We start from the raw sequence: 14,473 nt of genomic DNA, 5'->3' as shown, positions 1-14,473 counted from the left end.
TCACTATCTAAACCTTTTGGCTAGAAATAGTGGTTCGATTTGGTCTTTCTGCATCATGCCCCACAAATAACCGTGAGGCTCACGTAAGAATGTGAGCCTAATATAATCTAAAAGGGGAAAGAATGGATTCAAACTAGTCTCCTGCTGAAAGCAAGTTGCCCCAGATAAAGGCCAAAATCTTGGGGATTTTTGTGCATGCAAAATCTCTTAATGGAAAATCATGCATTGTATTAAATTAAATGTATGTTATTTTGATCATTTTTTACATTGGTGAATTTACTGAAAGGTTTATCATTAAGCATAATAAATTCAATAGATGTTACATCATTTTTCATAGAAGACATCCAGAGAAAGTTGAGCCCAAATAGTGTAATAATAAATCAAAATGAACAAAAAACACCAAATAAATCTTATATATATATATAATATAGATCCAGACTGATGTGTAAAGAGAAAATTGTAGAGACAGTGCAATTGGACCATGTAAATCATTTTTAAAGAATCAAGTTCACAGCTGGCTGTTTGGACTTGGGCCATATGTTGTTATCTGAGAATGTTCTTTTCTTCTTTCATCAAATTTTGCAAATGTATTACAACATTTCATCTGTCAGTCCTAATACTGAACGGCCATCTAAGCCTTGAAATTAACCACATTCTGTCTTATAAGTAATATCATGTGAGTGGGTGCAAGTCTCTGCCAGCAGGCCCCAAATCCTGTATAAAGGAGAGAATAGCTCATTAATAAATAGTTGATTCAAAGGGAGGGTCCTGTGTCCTAAGGGAAGTTATTATAAAGGAGACTCAGTTCTGTGCGTTTTGGGGTTTTGGTGGTAACTTTAAATGTATATACTTGCATTTAAAGAGTAAATAAAATATTATCTAGAATTATCCAGCTAAAAGTTTGTTTTTATTATTGAAAATTGCACAGGTCTTTCCAAATTAAGGGACAATTATGATTTTGTTGGCTTTCACTATTTTTTCCAAATGGCTTTTTTTTAGGATCAGAATCTGTCTATGGTGCTCTAAACATTGTTATAGTTTGAGTAGAATGTAAAAAATAGCAAATGACCAGCTATCCGAACTAACTAAATTAGTTAAATTAAAAAATGAACAAACCAAAACAGTGGCATGCAGGGAGTTAAAATAACTAAGGTAAAAAAGATAAGGGTGAACATTTTCTTCGCTAATAGTATCAACTGCAATATTGAGAAAATTAAGAAGAGTTTTTGTTTCCTTATTCAGAATCATTTCTGAGAGAGTCAAATATGTATTACCAAGAAAATGGAACAGTGAACAGATATTAAACCTTATTTATTTATTTTATCAAACTTTACTGGAAATTATAACCCATGAATATAATTTTTTTTAAAAAGTCTCATGAACTCTGGCTGGTGTAGCTCAGTGGATGGAGCACAGACTGAGAACCAATGATCACCGATTCGATTCCCAGTCAGGGCACATGCCTGGGTTGTGGGCCAGGTCCCCAGTAAGGGGCACGTGAGAGGCAACCACACGTTGATATTTCTCTCCCTCTCTTTATCCTTACCTTCCCCTCTCTCTAAAAATAAGTAAATAAAATCTTTAAAAAAAAAGAAGAAAAAAGTCTCATGAACAGCAACAATTTACAACAGTCCTAAAAGGTTTACCACAATAAGGTTAGTTAAAACATCCTTTATAATTACCATTTTTTAAGTTATTGTCGTTAACACTGAGAACATTTAAGATCTTCTCTGATACCAACCTTCAAGTCTACCATATAGTATTGTAACTGTAGTTTGTACTTACCTTTGTGCGGTTTTTCCACACCAAACCAAATTTCACAAGTACGGTCACCCCTGTCATTGTTCTAACATTGCAATGTCCACAAGGGAGGGGAACTGATGTCATTACGGAAGTTATATAGATGGAGTTAACGCACCTGTTAGTTGAGACGGTAAATCTTACTCACTTCTTTGTTTTAGAAGACAGGTACAACCTACACCAGTAGTTCTCACACTTCGGCATGCACCAGAATTACTTGGAGGGCTCATCAACACACAGGATCCGTCTCTGGGGTTTCTTATTCAGAAGGTCTAGGGTTGGGCTGATAAATGTGCATGTTTAGCAAGCTCCCTGGAGCTGCCAGATTGGGGAGCACTGATTTATTCTAACCCTTTCTCCCCTCAAAAAAGGAGTGTGTTTTTTTGTTATTGTTTATTTTTTTAATATATCAAACCATTATTATTTGACTCTGTTTCTTATAAATCCAAACCAAGGGTTGAGACACAGATTTAGGGCTTCAAAGGGCAGATATATTGATGTAATCAGGCTTTGCCTGTAGAAAAAACTCCTCAGATATGAGTAACTAACTGTATGTTCATTGTATGTAGCTTTCCTTATTCCTGGGAAGATACTTTTCTATGGGAGACTGTCCCCTAAAATGTTTTTCACGTTAAATATTCTGTAATCATTCAGTTGATGTTTGTTGTGCTCACTCGATACCTTCTGAGTTTGTAAGTGTGGCTCAGCTAATCCTCACAAAAGAAGATAAAGTAGGTATTGTGCCTCATAAGGGTGAATTGACTGGTGGTCAGTAAATGGCAGGGCTGGGGCTTCTAACCTTTGCTAATATTGTTTCTATCTCTGCATTCTGTCTTGAGAATTTAGGCAGATGTGTCTTGGGAATTAGTTAAAATCACTCAAGAAGATCTTGTAGTGAAGGCAGTATTTATGTGTCTGTGCTGACTTTCCTACCTTCTTTGCTAGGGCAGTAGTATTTGAATTAAGGGACAGCACTGGGCATCACATAGTCACTGGGGGGTGGAAAGGTTATACAGTAATAACACTTATATTAACTTACATTAAAAATGAAATCAAACCATGAATTATGTAAGATACAGATTGACCCTGTGTCTCTCACTGGGGCCCCACATAGCAGGTGATCATGTGACTCCCAGGGGCAGAGGACGGGAAGAGGGGGTCACCATGTGGAGTGGCGGGAGCAAGGGGTGTTGGGGACCCTGACTCCCATGTTGGACTTTATTTGTATTGCTGTTCATGTCAAGTGTATTTATGAATGTTACCTTGTTAAAAAAAAAAAATCCCTCACAAAACAGACAGGTAGTTTAATAGGATTTCTGTAAAGGAATTGGTTTTAATCTAGAACCAACTATGCAGAACAAGTAACTCACCACAAAACTGCCAAGCTGATCCTTCTCTTTCTGCCAGATGGGCTCTTCTTCAGCCACTTCACACAGTAAAATCAATGTTGAGCTAATTATACTCTGACAAGAAGTTCAGCCCAATATATTCAAAATTATCAGGAGGGCTATTTGTCATAGGAATTTACATCTAGTACTTTAAAACCGTGAACTTTGCCTTAAGCTGATACTGTATCTTGAGATAGTAGCTATTCACAGCAATATATACTATACATTTTATAATTTATAATAAATGAATATGTATGTATCATGCACAGAGATGTTTTTCTGAGAGAAGCATGCAGTTTGAAAACTTGAGAGTATTTATTGCAATAATGAATTTTTACAGCTGGTGAGAAAACACTTTCAAATGTTACTGAATCTCCATTAATCTTGCTATGTGATAGAAAATATACATACAGCTTTTTTGTTTGACTGAAGTAGGCCTGAGGTTGGTTCTCTCTGTATAAGTATACTCTTCCATAAAATGGAAATGTATGTAATGGGGCTGTTGTGAAGATTGAACACATTAATGCAGGAAACATGCTTAGCACAGAGCCAGCCACATGGTAAAGGTGCAGTAATTTTGAGCTCCCCTACCCTCTCTGTTATAGCACTAGAAGAAGAAGTTGTATTGTTTGAGCAAGAACTTGGTAGACAGGTTAGTGGTCTTCATGCTCCGATATTCTTGGGGCTCCCAGTCAGGCTCTAGGAGCAAGCTGTTTAATGACTGAGCGTGCTCTGAGTTATTTTGGCCATAGAATTTGTTTCCAGTCGACAATTCTCTTATTTTTACTTATAAAAGAAACTCCTGAGATGCTCAACATATCCTAACAGTAGGTAAGAGAAAAATAGAATATGGAGAACTCATTTAAAGTTATACTACACTATAAAAGAAATTGTTTCTAGGGTCTTAGAAATATGTAAAAGGTTATGATTAAACTTCAAAATGACTAGTACATTTCTATTCTGGAAAGGCCTTTTGATACAAGTCTAATAGCTGTCCTTTCGATCAATTTTAGATTCACATAATCTGAAAAAGATTAGGTTCTTATGAAATAGAAGAGTTCAACACATTGCTATCATATTTGCCACAAACCTGGTGCAAGACATCTTTGCAGACTTAGCTCCCTGTGCGGACGTCCTCTTCCCACCCCCAGCTTTATTGAAATATAATTGACATACACTATTATTGACATAAACTGTGTAAGTTTAAGGTATACAAGGTGATGATTTGATACAGTGTATATATTGTGAAATGTTTACCACAGTAAGGTTAGTTAAAACATCCTTTATAATGACCATTTTTTCTTATTTTTGTTATGATGAAAACATTTAAGATCTATTCTGATAGCAACTTCCAAGTATACAATATAGTATTGTTAACTATAGTCATCATACTGTGCATTAGTTTCTCAGAACTTACTCATCTTATAGCTGAAAGTTTGTAGCCTTTGACCACCAGCCCCCATTTTCCCTGCCCCCAGTCTCCCAGTAACCAGTCGACTCTGTTTCTGAATTTGACATTTTTAGACTCCACATATAAGTGAGATCATACAGTATTGTCTTTCCCTGTCTGACTTTTTTCACTTAGTATAATGCCTCTAGGTCCATCCATGTTTTCACAAATGGAGGTTTTTTTCTTTTTTATCTCTGAGTAATATTCCATTTTACACACACACAGAGCACATTCATCCATTCATTCACCAATGAACACTTAGGCTGTCTTCATTTCTTGGCTGTTGTGAATAATGCTACAATAATAACTGTTGAGTGCAGCTATTTCTTGAAGGCAAGGACTTTATTTCCTTTGGATATACTCATTTATCTGGAAGTAGAATTGCTGGATCATATGGTAGTTCTATTTTTAATTTTTTAAGAACCTCCGTACTATTTTCCATAGTGGCTGCACCAAGTGCTGACTTCCTTAAGTGGTTTTGACACCTCTGTTAACACTGCGCCATATTTTGTCATAGCTTTTTGGAATTTTTTTGTTTAAAGCTTGACTGCTTTTATGTCCCACTTGAACTGAGGTGTTTTTTTTTAAAAAAAAAAAACAACCAAGGAAATGTGTAGTTTATTTACTGTTTAATCTAATACATGTATTATTTTTTGTCTTTTTTATTTGCCTCCAAAACAACCCAAAATATTTTGCCTCCAAACAAACCTAAAAATTTACAAACATAAGAGCTGTTGAGAAAATTACTTTGGCGCAGATCACTGTTTGCTTTACATGAGCCCTTCCTTTCGGTAATGGATCAAATGCAGGCAACTGTTAACATTTAACATTGGATTGCATTTCAGTGAGTTTGTATCCGAACAGTATAAACCATCGTGTGTGCCAGTTAATAATGTAGTGCTGCTTTCTAACAATTTCTCAAATAGCTGTGTTTTCTTCTCTAGCCATACATCATACTTCTATGCTGGGATTGATTTTGTTTTTAGTTCATTGTAAATAGCAAGATAAACAACCTATGGACTAAATTCCATGTAAGTGTGCATACATTAAATAGGGTTAAAGAACTCCTAATGTTGATATTTCTTTAGCTTGGCAGTAAAACAAAATCAATGCTAATTTAATAGGAGCTCACAAACCAAGTTTTGCTTTCATTGCCCTTTTAAAGAGAGTAAAGGGCTGTAGTTATAAACAGAATTAGTAATTGCTTGGTTGATGTGCCTGTTGAATAGATGATTTTTATTCAATCTACTTCTTTTAAAATCCATTACCTTAATTTTAGATATATTACTTGATAACAAGACTGTTGATCAAAATGCTTGCATTAAACCCGTTTATAATTTTGCAAAGTGATTTTTAATTCTCCCAAAACACCCTTGTTCCTGGCAGAGAAAAAAAAAATTGCTTGTAGGCTGTTCAAAATTGGCTCTGTTTTTCTTAGATGATCTTTAATTACACTTTAAAGCAGGATTTCTTTATGGGGAATTGAAATTCTGCTTGTTAGAAAATTACAGAGGGTATTTGGGGATCTGCTATTAGCTGCAGGAACAAATAGAGAGATTAGGAAGACAAATGATCGGTGGCCTAAAAAAATTACCTGTGGGAGGCAGTTATTAGCCCAGGGAAGATCTGGTTGTAGTCATGAAGGCTGCCTAGATGATGAGCTTATCAAACCTGTTTTAAAAGCTTCTGAGGAGAGGATAGAAGGTTTATATTAGCCACTAGGAATCAGCAGAGGAGTCCTCTTGGAAATTAATAAATTTGCTGTGGCCTGTTCTCATGCATCAGCCTATATCAGCAGTGATCCAGGCTGGAGCTAGAGATGAGGGAAGAGGAGGTAAGGGCCCATGAGCCCAGGACTATCAAGGAGCCACGTAGTGATGGACCCAGGGGAAAGCTTTCATGGTGATAGTTTGGAGTGAGGACACAGAGTGGAAGATGCACAAAAGCGGGCAAAATAAATGGAAAGCATTCTTTCTTCTAAGAAGTCTGAAGGTCATCAGAATTTGAGGTAACCGTCATGTCACTAGTAATCTTTCTGACAGTTTCCTGTGTCATGGCTGCCTACAATGAAAGAAACCAGACCCGATATGCCAAACAGGTTGGGTAGCAACTTTATTGAAACAAGATGAACATTTCACGAACTGATTCTGTAGCTGTCTTTACAGATGTAGACATTTCCAACATGACATGCAATAACCTCTGGGCATATACCTGAGCTGGAGGAGAAGAAACTGAGTGTGACTAAAGGGGATGCGGCCAGTGAGGAAACGACAGGGCAGTCCACGTATATCCCTGTCTTATACCTGACATTTTGACCCCCTTAAAGCCTTCACCCTAGTGCAGAAAGCACAAAGATCGCCCAGAGACGGGTAGGTCAGACCACCCATCCCTCCCTCTATACGGCCGTACGAAAGATCAGGACACAGCAGGTGTTCAATAAAAATGTGTTGACTCAATGAATCAATAACTAAGTTTATAACGGATTATGTTAGACAAAGATTAGATTCCTATAGAAATGGATTGATTTTTGAAAAATTATGTTAAATTTTTTATCTACAGTTTTTCCCCCTTAAACTAGAAATGGGTAGGCCTCTTAGTACACCAGATCTTTCTTCCTAAGATTTAGCATTTATGTTCGGTCATTGTTTAGGTATTTTGAAAAACTCTAGCTATGTCCAGGTGAATCTGACTACTTGTTAAATTGAACTACTTGTAAAACCACTGACACTACTCTGTGTAAGGTGCTTCATTAGGCATGAGAAGACACAGAGAAAATAAAACTTGTTCTGTGCACTCAAAGAACTTTAAAAAATGTATACTAGTAATATCTGTATTCCAATTTTAAATTGGAATCACAGAAAAGGATCAAACATAAGGCTGTGGATGAGTATGGAAAAAGGGACAGATATTGTACCAGTTATAGTCAGACTGAATGAATCAATAGTCTTGATCAGGATAATGGCCAATGATGCTATTTATAACTCTTCCTTGAGTTTACTGCTGTCCTTCTAGGGTTGTCTAAGCAAATTTGTCTTTATAATGGAGGTCATAACCACGTAGGTCATGGAAGGCTTATTTTCCATGGGCTGAACAGCATCAAGTTCTCTGCCAAAAGTTTACTAGGAATAAATGGTAACATTATTAACAAAGTGGAGGAGGCAATTCATCGGGCTTCTTTGTTGTTTATTGATGTTTGACTTGTGGGCTGGCACTATGTTCTATATATCTTTGTTTCAGTCTTGTTTAATGCACAGAGTGATGGAAAATTAATATTTGATGAGTTAATATATGAAAGGCTGTACAAAACTTTTTCTACTCATTTATAAGTTTGTAACAAGAACATTTGTAAGAGCAAAAAAGCTTTTTGCGGTTGGTTCCTGCATATGCGTTAAAAACGCTGCAGAGAACAGAGAAGCAACACTGAGATCACTTCTGAATGGCCCCCACCTGCGTTCACGTTCTCCAAGGCCGGAGGGTGTCCCGAGGCAGAGAGCCTGTTTGCTTCACAGGTGAAAGAGTTCTGCCTCCCTGAATTTTCAGTAAAATGCAGGACCTGGATGAGGAGATTACGGCCTCTTGGTTAAGCCATAGTGTAAATACCCATTTACTTGTTTTTAAACAAACTGGCTCACTGGGTTTCACCATATCTGTCTTCTTTTTCCATCCCCAATGGGAAAACTTAGAGAGACATTCGGCTTACTCGACATATGCACACAGATGCATACATGCACACAGGTACACACACACAAAAAAAATCACACCAGCACACAGGGAAGAAACGGAGCAGGCAATGAGTGGCGAGGGTAGGGAGCTGTTAAAGTTTTTGGCGGTCTCCCTGTGTCCCTGTGTCTGAAAAAATTTCTGTGTCCATATTTGACCAAGGCCATATGGTGTCCTAGTCCCTAATCACCAGCTTCATCATTTCACTTTTGAGTGATTTCGCTTCTGAAATACTTAGGAATTGGTGAAGTGAATAAGCAATCCCTGAAAGGGAAAGTCTTGGGAAAATTGTGACAGGCACCTTGAGCCTCAGAAACTTGAGTCTGAATTGCTATGGGACGCTTTCTTTTATGTTACTGTGCAGGAGAACAACAAAATTTTAGTTTAAGCTGTAGCTGGAATTTTTTTTTAAAAAAAATCTGACAGTTATACGCCTACAAATACCTTATTTTAAACAGTCTTGACATTCAGTTTTGTTACTGTTCACTTACTCTGTGCGGTAAGAAATTGGACAAATCCAGTGGCAGCAAAATATTGAGCTGACGGTGGGCCTGAGACACAGAATTACTGGCACCAAGCAGTTATTCTGTGATAGCCACAAACCTCAGTTAAAGGTTCCCCATCGCACAACACTCTATTCGAAGGAACCCACGAATACTTTCTTAGTTTGGTTCCTCAGTGACCCTCGGCACAGCCCCTTCAGATTGACCATTGGTATTTCCAACGCTAGGAGGAGTGAGCGCTTTGATGCGTCATCCAGAGATATTGGATCTACCTCTCTATGAACCCAGTATGCATCTATTATTTCTTTTATTCTTTAAAAGTATCCCAAGGGAAATATGTCATCTCTAAGAGGCTCTAAGAATCTTTCTTGCTTAAATGGTAGTGGCGGAAAGAAAAATAAGATACTGTGTTTACCATTGGTGATTTCCAAATTATCGTGTCTTCCAGATGGCTTAGAGGAGTTAAATTACTACAATGAGTATCATTTTGAAAATGGGTTTATTTTGGGGGAGGGTATCCAAAGTCATCAAATTAAAACCTTAGTTTTGTTGAATTTTAACGTAACCCACGTTTTGGTGGTGGGGTGGGTGAATTGTTATCTCGAAACTCTGCAATGTTAACTGACCACCAGCGTCGTTTCCTTGGGGGAGATAATGTTTTCCAGCTGTTCCGTGACCACCTCTTCCTTTTTTTCTCCTATATGCGACACCACTTGCTTTCCAATGTAACAAATGGTTAACTCGGTGTTGACTGTATCACTAGAGAAGAAAGAATAGACTGAGTTTGTATTAGGGAGCCTCTCTATCCGTTAGGAATCAACTCTGAGCTTCCAGATGATTGTCATCAAGGCCTAGAGGAAGATGCCAGCCACTAAGTCAATTGCAGAGAGGTAAAAGTCTTCCTATAACATAAAAGCTCTCAGGTATTATTTTTAACCCCGCTAAGTTAATTATTTATTACAATGTAGATATGGAGTTATAGCAAAGGCAGATGGATACCTATATTCCAATATTGGCCTGCTCCACTCAAAGTAGAATCAGGGGAAGGGACAGTTGCCCATCCAGCCCCACCCCCACCCCATACTATAATAGAGCTTTCAATATGTGCCCACAGGGCCTCCCTCCCAGTACTCTGTATTAGCTTTTAAAATACGTCTTCTTTAGGCTCTCACAGATTTAATAAAACCTCCATCAAATTTTGGTGTTGCTGTAGCCCCAATCAATCAAATTTTAAGGACTTAGGAGGCCTCACCTGGATTTGCACGGCCCCAGAGCCAGACGGCGTTTTTATTAAACCCGAGCTCACACCGCTGGAGATGTCTGTGGAGTCAAGTGGCTGAGCGACTGGAGTCACTCCTGGGCAGATCCCCTCCGCGACCCTGCTCGTGGGCATCCCTTCGGCATTGCTTTCCTGTTGTATGTTGCACTGTTTACCTAGAGTTTTCACAGAAGGATTCATTTAGGATTAACCTAATTGAATAAACACAGAACTGCATAATTTATGGGCCAAAATAGTTTTCCCTGGTCAGGGTTGCTGACTAGCATTTCCTGTCTCCCTAATGGAATATTGCAAAGCCCCATATTGTTATAATCAGAATTTCATCTTTGAGTCAATCTAGTTCATTTGCATGATATGATTTTATTATAAGCCAGATGTATAAATAATTGCTCATGAAGATAGCTTTTTTTTTCAAGCAAAGTAAGGGATATTCATATATATATTTTTTTCCCTAGTGGAAAAGGCTAAGTCCAGTAGCAGAACCCATCATTGTAGGGGTTATACAGAATTCTTGTTACTGCTTCCAAAAAAAAGATAACTTAGGAAAATAACAAATATCGTGGCTTAGATTTTGCTAATGAGACGGATAAATAGAAGAGCACATGCTGGGAAGATGTCATAATTTGTTTAAGATCCTAGAAAATGAGCGATCATGGTACTTTTTTATTTAAAAATCCACAACGACTTCCCGTTGCCTGTTTGTTACATCAAGTCCAAGCTCCTTTACCTGTGTTTCTGGCGCTTGCATAATTGGGCGCCACCCTAACCACCCCACCTGATTGACCCAGCTCATTACTACATGCCCCCCGTCAGGGACTTGTGAACAGTGATAATCACTCCCCATGGTCCCCACACATGGCCTCATGCCTCATTTGCTGAAAACACACGATGGCCTTTGCACCTGCTGGCCCCTTCGCATTGAATGTCCAACTTCTTGCTCCTGCCAGTTAAGCCTTCGCCATCTTCACAGGTACTGCTCCAGACCCATCATCTGAGAAATAAGAAGCAAACTCCTTTCTATGGTGAACTTTTGCTTCTGTGGTCAGCTGAAAAATGACCCTCCAAAGATATGTCTCTATCTTAATCTCCAGTACCAGGGAATGTAACCTTAAAAAAAAAAAAAGACTTTATTTATTTTTAGAGAGGGGGAAGGGAAGGAGAGAGGGAGAGAAACATCAATGTACGGTTGCCTCTCGCATGCCCCCAGTTGGGCACCTGGCCTGCAACCCAGGCATGTGCCCTGACTGGGAATGGAAACGGTGACCCTTTGGTATACAGACTGGTGCTCAATCCACTGAGCCACACCAGCCAGGGCTGTGAATGTAATCTTATTTGGAAAAAGGTCTTCGCAGATGCAGTTAAGGATCTTGAGATGAGAATGTTATCCTGGATTATCTGAGTGGGACCAATGCTTCACCAGTGTCCTTATAAGAGAAAGGGAGGGGGATATTTGAGACACACGGAAAAAAAGGAGGCAGTGTGACCGTGGAGGGAGAGATTGGAGTGAGGTGGCCACAAATTGAGGTATGGAGAGAATGAATTCTCCCTAGAGCCTCCATGGGTAGTGTGCTACCTGCTGACTTCTTGACTTTGGACTACTGGCTTCCAGAACCGTGAAAGAATAAATTTTTTGTTGTGTGAAGCCATCAAGTGTATGGTAATTTGTTACGCCAGCCACAGGAAATTAATTCACGGTCTCTGCAAAGTCCTGTGCATTTACTCTGGTACAGGTGAGTGCCAAATTGTTCCCTAACGCTTCCTGTGTGGCTGCTCTCTTCCCAAATAGATTATAAATGCCTTGTAGGCTCTCAGAGGTAACTGGCATAGGTTAGGGCCTAGAATATCACTTAATTCTTTTGAAATAATTTTATTGGTTATTTTTAATATACTGGGAGAGATAAAATGCTGGTTGTATCTCAGTGATCTACTAGCAATTGATGTTCTTGCTTCAGGTAAGTAGTTCACCTCTAGAATGAGATTGTGAGTCTAATATACTGTTTTCTCTTAAGCTGGCTATTGCAACCGTGTGATAAATGTAGGTCTTTGATATGCCTTTGCTATCTAGTGCAGTCTTCTCCTCATCTGCAAATCCTCTCAAAGGTGATTTTCTGGTTCGGGGATTGCTAATCCATCTGCAGTCCATGCTCATCAGTTACAGAATGTCAGCACTGTGGCTTACTCCTGCTCAAATTTCTCCTCTTCCCACAAGAGAGGGATCAAAATGCTTATGAGGTCGTACCATTGTATCTTGGCTTAACATGCTTGGCTTATGAAACTCAAATAGGTTTAGCAAAATTAGCAGGAAATACACAATGCAGCTTTGGGGACAACAACCAGCATGGAGGTTCTCCAGGGTTTTGATTGAGGCTCTCCCTCAGACAATCTGCTTTCACTGAGTTCCCTTTGGGGGAAGTCTGCGAGTGAGTGCCAAAAGCTTCTGACTGTCCCAGCCTCTGGCTCCTCCCTGGTGTGACTGTCGGGAATCTGTTACTCAAGAAGCAAAACTGGAGTGGTAGGGAAGGGCTAGACTGCTGAGCCCCTTGCTTGTTCGATTAAGGTATTGACTCCACGCACTGAGATAGTGAACCCCTGGGTGAAAGTATGCACTGTGGTTGAGAAGATCAATATCCATCTTAGAAAGATGATTGTGGTGATTTGGTACAAAGGGGACATGGTAGGGAGGACGGTGAGAAATGTTTAATACTCAAGCTCGTGTCAATACTCAGGTGAAACTTGGGGAACAAAGGTAACAACAGAGAAGATGAAAAAGAGGAAGTGATTAAAGAGATTTTAAAAGATAATGTAGATGAGAATTGTTGGCTTTGATGTTAAAAGTGAGGGAATGGAAAGAGAGAGAGGCTAAGGGAACTTGGAGGGTGATGGCTCTCTACTCCCTGCAACTGGGAACCTAAGAGGATGATCGGGTTTAAGAGGAGTTAATGGGACAGTAATGGACTTAAAGTCATATACCTCTAGAGTAGAAGGCGCCTGGGGAATCCAGTGTAGCAATGAGCAGAGAAGGCTGAACGTATAAGTCTGTAAGTTGTCACTGGCACCCATATGTTGTGGTAGAATATTATTCAGCCCTTAAATTATAATTATTAGGGATAAGTAGCAATATGGGAATATAAAAAGAACAGAATACAAACTTGTATCTGTTTTCTGATTTCAATTATGTAAAATTGTGTTTGCAGGTGGATAAAAGTGAGAAGGGGAACTGAAAAAATTAAACATAGCAAATTTGATAAGATAGTGGATTCTTTTTAAATTTATTCATATCCTGCATCTTTTTCAAAAAGGAAGTGTGATGTCATGGGACTTTGTTAATTTTATAAAAAATGACTTCCATTATTATTATAATATTCACATAATACATTAAAAATTAATGAGATATCATAAGAAAGAACTTTGTAAGTTTCCATTTGAAGGATTATTATAATAGGAACACTATTCTTTTTTGCCTATGTTTAAAGGAGTGGAATTTTCATAATTAGTTTCTGGCATTTTCTTCTAATTATTTGTATTGTATATGAATTCTCTACATCCTTTTGAAGATTACAGTGAGCCAGGGAATTTCATGAAAACTCAGAGTATGAATAAAGCACAAGTAAAAGAAAAGTTCAGGATGAAATTTTCTTGGATTATAAACGTATTCATTGAACAATCTCTGTATGCCAGGCACTATGCCAATGATATATAAAAAGAATAAAACATATTCACTATCTTTGGGGATCTTAGAGTGTGATCTAGGAGATGAGGAGTAAATAGGCAATTATTTTACAGGGTGATGAGCAAGATAATGGGACCTTAACATAACTCTAAGGGAGCACATAATAGGGGCACTTAGGGGATCCCCAGAGGGGATGGTATCCACACTGAGTCTTGAACTACAAAGAGAAGTTGAGTGAAGGGGCAGGAGAAAGTACTTTCCAAGAAGGGGAAAACATCACGTACACACAAAGTAAGAGAGTGTGACAAGTTTGGTGAACTTGTGTAGAAGCATACTCTGGCTTTTCAAAGAGCTAGTGGAGAGAGGAAATGAGGCTGAAGGCAGAGCAGGTCCTGAATGGTCTTGCTTGGTATGAATTTTCAACTTGGCCCTGCAAGAAGTGGGGAGTCATTGGAAGACTTTTGCAAGCAAAATGATTAGAAAGAGGATTCTGAATGCAGTGTGGTGAATGGATTGGACAGATTGGGAGGGGACAGTCCCAATCTGTCCAGTCCAATCTGTAACTGTTGCTATGATGTGGAAAGACAGATTAAAGCCTGGGTCAGGTGCCAGTCAGTAACTAGGACAGGAGAGAAGGGGATGGAGACAAGAGCAATCCATGCA

The sequence above is a fragment of the Desmodus rotundus genome, chromosome 2 (genome assembly GCF_022682495.2).
Source record: "Desmodus rotundus isolate HL8 chromosome 2, HLdesRot8A.1, whole genome shotgun sequence".
Taxonomy (NCBI): Eukaryota; Metazoa; Chordata; class Mammalia; order Chiroptera; family Phyllostomidae; genus Desmodus; species Desmodus rotundus.
The sequence above is the reverse complement of the archived record's forward strand: the minus strand, read 5'-3'. Positions refer to the sequence as shown.